Source organism: Mchenga conophoros, linkage group LG18, assembly GCF_057382185.1.
Source record: "Mchenga conophoros isolate Kocher_MC1m ecotype Shallow Benthic linkage group LG18, M_conophoros_male_GT1.1, whole genome shotgun sequence".
NCBI lineage: Eukaryota > Metazoa > Chordata > Actinopteri > Cichliformes > Cichlidae > Mchenga > Mchenga conophoros.
This window is the reverse complement of record NC_140543.1, coordinates 8,536,530-8,543,441: the sequence shown is the minus strand read 5'-3', so window position 1 is coordinate 8,543,441 and position 6,912 is coordinate 8,536,530. Positions and strand designations below refer to the sequence as shown.

The following is a 6,912-nucleotide window of genomic DNA, read 5'->3' as shown; positions in this document are numbered from 1 at the left end:
TTGTTTTCCCCGCTCAGCTAAGAAAAGCAAAGCAGCACTTAATCACCAAAAGACACCAAGTTCAGTCACAAGAACCATGAAATGCTGTGATGAAATTCTGGAAAGGAAGACCAAAGGTGGCCATCGTCATGTGTCTGGGCCTTGGAGCCAGGCTTTCATCTTTTTGTTGGCTCGTGTGGATTTTTGGTTTTGCTCTCTGTATTTTTGTTTTTCTGTTTCAGGCTTGTGAGTCAGAGTTATTGTCTTGGCAATAGTTCTTTCTTGTTTAATTTTTTTAACTTTTCCACAAGTCTTTACCTTCAGTTGTGTTTCTCGGTGTTCTGTGTTTTTATAAAAGACTTGTAGTTTTGTATTTCTTCTTCCTGACTTGCAATTGTTTTATATTTTGTCAGAGCTTACATTTAAAAGCTGCTTTTTGAGTTTACTCAGGTCTCCCAAATCTTGCATCTGGGTGGACATCCTGCCTGCTAAACAGCTGTTTCATGACAGCCACTGCTGCAAAGGATTGATTCACTCCATTAGAAACTGCATCAGTCCAAGCAGCACATACATCTCAAAATCAGCTGGATGGAGACTGAGTGACTCTTTTATCATCAAACAAGACTTAACCACCATGTACACCACAACATCTGAGAAAGTGACCCAAAACACACCTCAAGGATCTTAAAGGATTCTTGACAAAGAAGCGTGACAGAGTCCTGTATCAGCTCACTGACCTTAACCCGGCTGAGAAGTTTTTAGTACGATTTAAATGTAAAAGTAAAGAAAAAGCAACCAACAAGTGCAAAATTTGCAGTCTGTGTGAATGACAAATTCATGGGTGTGCTTCCTGTTTTGGTCTCATTTCCCTGCCAGCTCTGGCAGAATGGAAACTTTGCTGAGCTTTGTTCAGTGTCCCAATTTTAAAATAGAGGATTGATTATTCTAACAGTGTCCCATCACACTGTTATGAGCATTATTGCACTACCAGACTATAAAATCCCCCCAGGCCACAAAGGGTACGCTCAAACAATTTGATAATTCAAAAGTAAGGCAGTTTTTTTCACATGGGTGGCTGAAGGGACTATCTTATTAGAGATATATTGAAGCAAAAGTTAACATTTAATTGACAGTGGCCTTTCATGCTCATCATACGAGCACTTCTCCACAGGCCTGTCACGATGTGCTGTCATCACAATTTGGGTGGATTTCCTTCTGCTGCCAAAATCTCCAACCAGACAAGATGAGATGTTACAGTCTGATAAATGAGCTCCATCCAGGTTTAACTGACTAACTCCAGAGAGATCAAATTCTGCTATGGAGGATGGAGGGACATTAAAGTGTTCGTTGATGGGTAACGTCTGGGTCACAATTAACTCCCTTGCTCTGCTTTCATCTGTACTGTATTCACTAGTGCCAAACCAAGTGGACACAAAGAGTCTTATTTTCTTTCTTTAACCTGTAAATGAAAATCTGGTCACTTTTTACACACAATTCTTTGAAAGTTTTTCTATTTGAAAAGAAGCAAATTGGTTTTCCCCAGTGTCCCATTGTAGGCTTTCACTGAGAACTGCCAAGTGATTCTGTCAAACCTGTCAGATAAGGCAAAAACTAATCTTCCTTTCACAAAGTCGAAACTACACCCGTGTTGTGAAGTTGTTGTTTTTCTTTTCAGACTCTACAAAACCTAAGATTTGTCTGTCTTTCCTTCCCCATATTTTACTCTTTGAGTATTTTTTGATGTTCAGAGCTAGTTGAAAGAGAAAAAAAAGTGCGTTCATTATCCCTTTACCTGCTTCTAAAATGTTATTTTAGATTTTCTGTCTCACCTTATCAATCTACTATAACTTTCTTGCTGTGTGTCACTCTCAGTTTGACCTCTGCCACCAAAAGCCTGCTGTTTTCTGTCTCTGCATTTTCTGCACGTCTCACATTGACATAGTTTGAAAACCTCTCACTGGTCTGATTTAAACATTAAGCAGCAGCTGTTTTTTCTGTGTGCGGTATGTCCACAGGCCAGCAAGGTGTCTGATGCTAATTTTGAGTGTTTGTATCTGATTCTCCCACTGTGTTTGCGCTCAACAGGTTTTTTATCATCTCATTCCCCTGCTGTCTATACTCTCAGTAGGTTTTCATTATCAGATCCCCCTGCTGACTCTCTGCACGCCTTCCCCTCTCTTCTCTGTTTTCAGGGCTTTTTCTTGACCGTGCATTATCGACCGAACGCAACCGAAAGCTTCTCTCTCTAAATGTATGCACTCAATATTCTGCACTGCACCCGATCTGTTGAATGTAACATTATAACCTCATCCCCAGGCACTTCTGTGTTACACAAATTGGTCTCAAACGACTACTGTGTGTTGAATCACGGTTGCTTTAACCCACCCCTTACTCTTGACTTAAGTAAAGCCAAGAACAAATTTCGCTTCGAACTGTAGAGCAAATTTTAACCTAGTGTCTAGAAAATCTGGGCGCCATCAGAGCACTCCATGCATTTTGTATGTGTAACTGTGTGTGTGTTTGTAAAACCTTATACAACAAAAAAGTAGCAGACCAAAGTAGATTTTGAATGTGCTTATCTGGGGACCTTTATAGCCTCCTCTTCTTTATATGCCAATCAGATGCTTTTGTCTCTCACAATGCAAGCTTTACTTCACATGAGCACAGCAAACTATTGCCACCTACAGCGACTGCCTGGCAACGTTGTTGTTCTGTCATTTGAATTAGCAGCAGCTCCCGGATACTTCAGATTATAATGGCATGCACAGCGCAAGCTGTTGATATACTTTATCTGAGACAATGCACACTGGCCAGCTCTTGGATTTACGTAAGCATCTTGCGTGTAATTAACACAATTGCCTCATGCTTTAAAGTTAAGTGTAACTACATAGTGTAGAAACTACATGATATGCAGAGAGGCTAGATTAAATTGGTCATATCATGTTCAAGTGAAGTAAGTCAATAATATATCAATGTTAAATCCCACGACACTGCACGGGTTTCAGACTCGCGCTCTTTAGATTGTGGTTTCAGGAAGGCATCCATCTCAGTCAAGTCGAGCAGCCACCTCTACTTTTTTTAGTATACCAAAAAAAGTAAATTGGGTGGTTGTTACATTAAAAAAGTCTAACTTGTAATTTGAACACAATAATTTCATGTTTCTATGAACGTAATTAAATCATGAAGAATCTGTACGAAATTCAACAACTTAATTTGTTCTTGTTGAGACGACATGATACAATCTAGTAAGAGTGGTTAGTTGCTGAACTCATGAAATTCACAAGATTGCACAAGATTTCAAACTGCAGGAAAATCACTGGAGTTATAAGAGGCAGAGACCTACACACGCACCACCTGCATGCTATTGCTATTTATTGTGTATTATTACAAAAACAAAACAATTCTGCATCAAATACAGGAAATCATACCTTTCCTACATTTCCTAGATTGTTGGCATGGTGGTTAGTGCTGTTGCTTCACAGTAAGAAGGTCCTGTGTTCAAATCCACATTCTGGCTATAGTTTGCAGGTTTCTCTCTGGGTATTCTGGTTTCCTCCCGCAGTTAAAAGTCATGCAGTTATTAGAGTTAGGGTAAACTGGTGATTCTAAATTATCTGTGAATGTAAGTGTAAATGGTTGTTTGTTTCTATGTGATAGACTGCTCAGCTGTCCAGGGTGTACCCTGCACCGTAACCTATCACTTCAGGGTTATTTCCCAGCCCTCCTGCAACCAGGATAAAGATAGAAGGATGGTAGTTGTTGAAGACCCATTAAATTTTTATGGTAACCAGGATCTAGACTTTGTTGAACATTATGTAATATGAAGACAGCATGTAGTATTTAAGTGACCAAGTAGTATTGGGGTAAAAGTTATTGAATAGTGTTGAAATGAAATGACAAAATTGTGAAGAATTAAAATATTCCAGGAGCTCAACTTACTTCATCTGAACATGTTTCAATCGCGTTTTATGAACACAAAATGCACAGGTTTACTGAATATGAAAAAGTTGTGTTGATTTAACTCAGTTGTTTAAGTTTCTCCCAAAGCAAAACATTTGTGTGCAACCAATGTCCATTATTGAATCAAGTAAATCCAACATGGCCTTTTTTTCAGTGTATGAGGAGGAGACATGGCTCAAAGAATCGTGAATAAAAATCCATGGGACAATTCTGAGTGCCTGTTGCCTCACCCCTGCCCCCCAAAAAGCCAATCAAGCGTCAAATGGGAAACATATTGGCTAATTTTCTTGCTACACCGATACATGCGCAAAGCAGATCGTTACAACTGGCACATTTCTACATCTTTAAACATGATTACTAAGCTGTAGGTAACTGTAGTGTTCTTTAATTTTTATCAGCTTGCTGTATCCATCATGCAAATAAGCATGGTATTTGATCCCAGTTGTTGTTTTTGTGGGAGAAGCCGAGACACTTTTAATGTCAGCACTCTGGTTTGAGCAGTAAATAAAGGTGTAATGTTGTGAAACAGTGCAGTAGGAATATAACTGGTGGAGGGAAAAGACTTTTGGTGGCCAAAATAAGCGAAGTTTTAAAGCAGTTTTCTTTAAAGTCCACCACACTTTATATTTCACGTGGCAGTGACCACTGAAATAAAAGCTCTCTCCCCATTCTACTAGATAGGAAGTTTCAAGATCATTGCCAAGTTACAAAACTTGCTTCTGATATCACATTCACATGTCTTGATAAAACCATTAGACTAGCTGATGGGTTCGGAAATCCATCAGCCATCCTGATTTAATTGTAATTTAGCTCCTGGGGTCCAATATTTCAAGACTTCCAGTTTAGGAAATCACATCTCTGCCCTCGGAAGCTAAGTCATTACTGGGTGATGACCAGCAGTTGTTAAATGCAGATATCGTTCCTCTTTCCCTCAGTGTGATACTACAATTTTTGTGGTTTTGCAGGTTTCCAGTGTTTACACAGTGTTTTAGTGTATAATGATAAAAACTGATGGACAAAGATGCACATAGTAGCAAAAGCAGTCAAGTGGCTAAACTGAGAACCCACACAAACAGAAAAACATTTCAGCTCAAAAGCGTAATTGCTTGTCATTGCAGTTCATTTTAATGTTTTTGTCTTTCTGAGATTTTTACTTCCTTTTTCTCCTCTTCTGCTTGACCCAGTAATACCCAATGTTCCTCAGAAACTTTTCTGAAAGAGAGAGAGAGACCGTAATGCATCACATACTGCAAGAATTTCACTTAAATAAGCATTAGAGGGGATAAAATTCTTTATATTATATTATATATTTTCACTTAATCCAAGCTTCTACATTTCACTGTGAAATAAATGCATTTTTAAACCCCCCCTACATTTAACAGACCTTAAATATTTCTGTTATTATTTAAAACCACTTGAGAATAAATACATGTAAAACTAAAGTGACAAGTCAATTAATTTATAAGCCATTTGGCAGACTTTAAATTGAACTGATCTAATCTAGGTCTCATCTATGAAAAATACAGGTGAACTTCACATTTAAAAATATTGTTTAAATTGAGCATTTTTCATTTTTACTATTTTAAACCATTTATTATCATATTTAAAAACATTAACTTGCAGCAGTTTTAGTGCAGGACTCTGACGTGTGATGTGTAGTACTTTGACAGTCATATTATGTAGGATCTGAAAACTTTTTAGCACTAACAGAATGTTTTGTGCACAATATATTACAATTGTTTTCACAGCTTCACTTCTTTTCATATATCTCTTCTGCTCTTTTCCTTTATCAGTTTCAGACGACTAAATGATACTAATTTAGTTTAGTTATACTAATGATGATACTCATCAAAACTGCAGAATAACCAACTGTGTTAACTCCCGTGGCTCTAAAGTGAGCTATTAAGTTGTCTAATAACATCACAGGTAATTGCTATCACACTCACTCTCCTGGTTGCTCGTTGTCTCTCCTATCATGTTGCATAGCTCAATTTCCTTGAGCCTGATGCAGAGCTCACAGATATCATCCGCCTCGCTCCATGACGCTACAGTAGGATCTTCTTCTGCCGCACTGAAAACATCCAGAGGCTGGTAATCAGGCACCGGCAAAATGTTTGATGTCTTCCAGGCTGCCGGAGCTTCGAGCTGCTGATCAGCACCATCATTCAAGTTGTTAGCAGAGCAGTCGTTTCTGGAACCGATGGGCAAAGAGTTTTTCTGGTTTGGCGCAGGGTCAAAAAAAGGCCAGGTTTTCTTGTTGTCTGTTTTGTCGTGGATAGAGGGGAAATACTTGACAGCTGCCATTTTGCTCAAAGAGAACATTGTTATTGTTTAAATTCAAATTGGGAGATATCCATATTAGCTATTCCAGAACAGGAGTTTCCACAACATGGTGCCCGACTGTTGCCTGGTTTGATGAAAACCCAACTGACAACCCAACAATCACTGACCATGTATCCAGAGTACCCTCTGTAGCACAATGTCATTTAAAAAAAAAAAAAAAACACACACAGGCTGATATTCTTCTTCAGTTTAAAATAAAGATGGACACTGTAGCTTCTGCATTTGAAAAGGGAAGCTAGCACATATGTGCCTAAAACCTGCATTATTTTTTCCAGTTGCCAGAAGGGGGCACGTCTTCGGGTTTAAAAACAAGTCAGATTTTATAGAGGTCTATGGGAAAGCAACCCTTTGCTCACTGATCTATGGCCACAGAAGTGTCTCAGTCACAAAGCTTATTTAAATAAGGATCATGTTATAAATGATGGTTTCCATCTGACTTAAAAAGGAGAACAAAGCAGAGCATGCTTTAGTTTGGTGAACTTGTCTCACAAATACATTAAGTATGCTTATACCACAATTTTCCTTTTGCAGACTCACCTTTGCTGGGTGCCACCTGTTCTTCTAATGTATCTGCAGCATCTCAAAGAGATGAGCACCAATGTTCCCCAGACAGCCAAGTACAGGGCACTT

The 6,912-nt window shown here is 38.7% G+C and overlaps 1 long non-coding RNA gene across 1 annotated transcript; it reads right to left on the bottom strand.

Moving 5' to 3' along the window:
* Positions 1-5,041: 5,041 nt before the first annotated feature.
* On the bottom strand, positions 5,042-6,531 carry LOC146553155 (uncharacterized). Its single transcript, XR_014889623.1, has 2 exons — positions 5,886-6,531; positions 5,042-5,151 (listed from the first exon to the last, which is right to left on the bottom strand). It is a non-coding gene; the product is annotated as an uncharacterized LOC146553155 (long non-coding RNA).
* Positions 6,532-6,912: the final 381 nt, after the last annotated feature.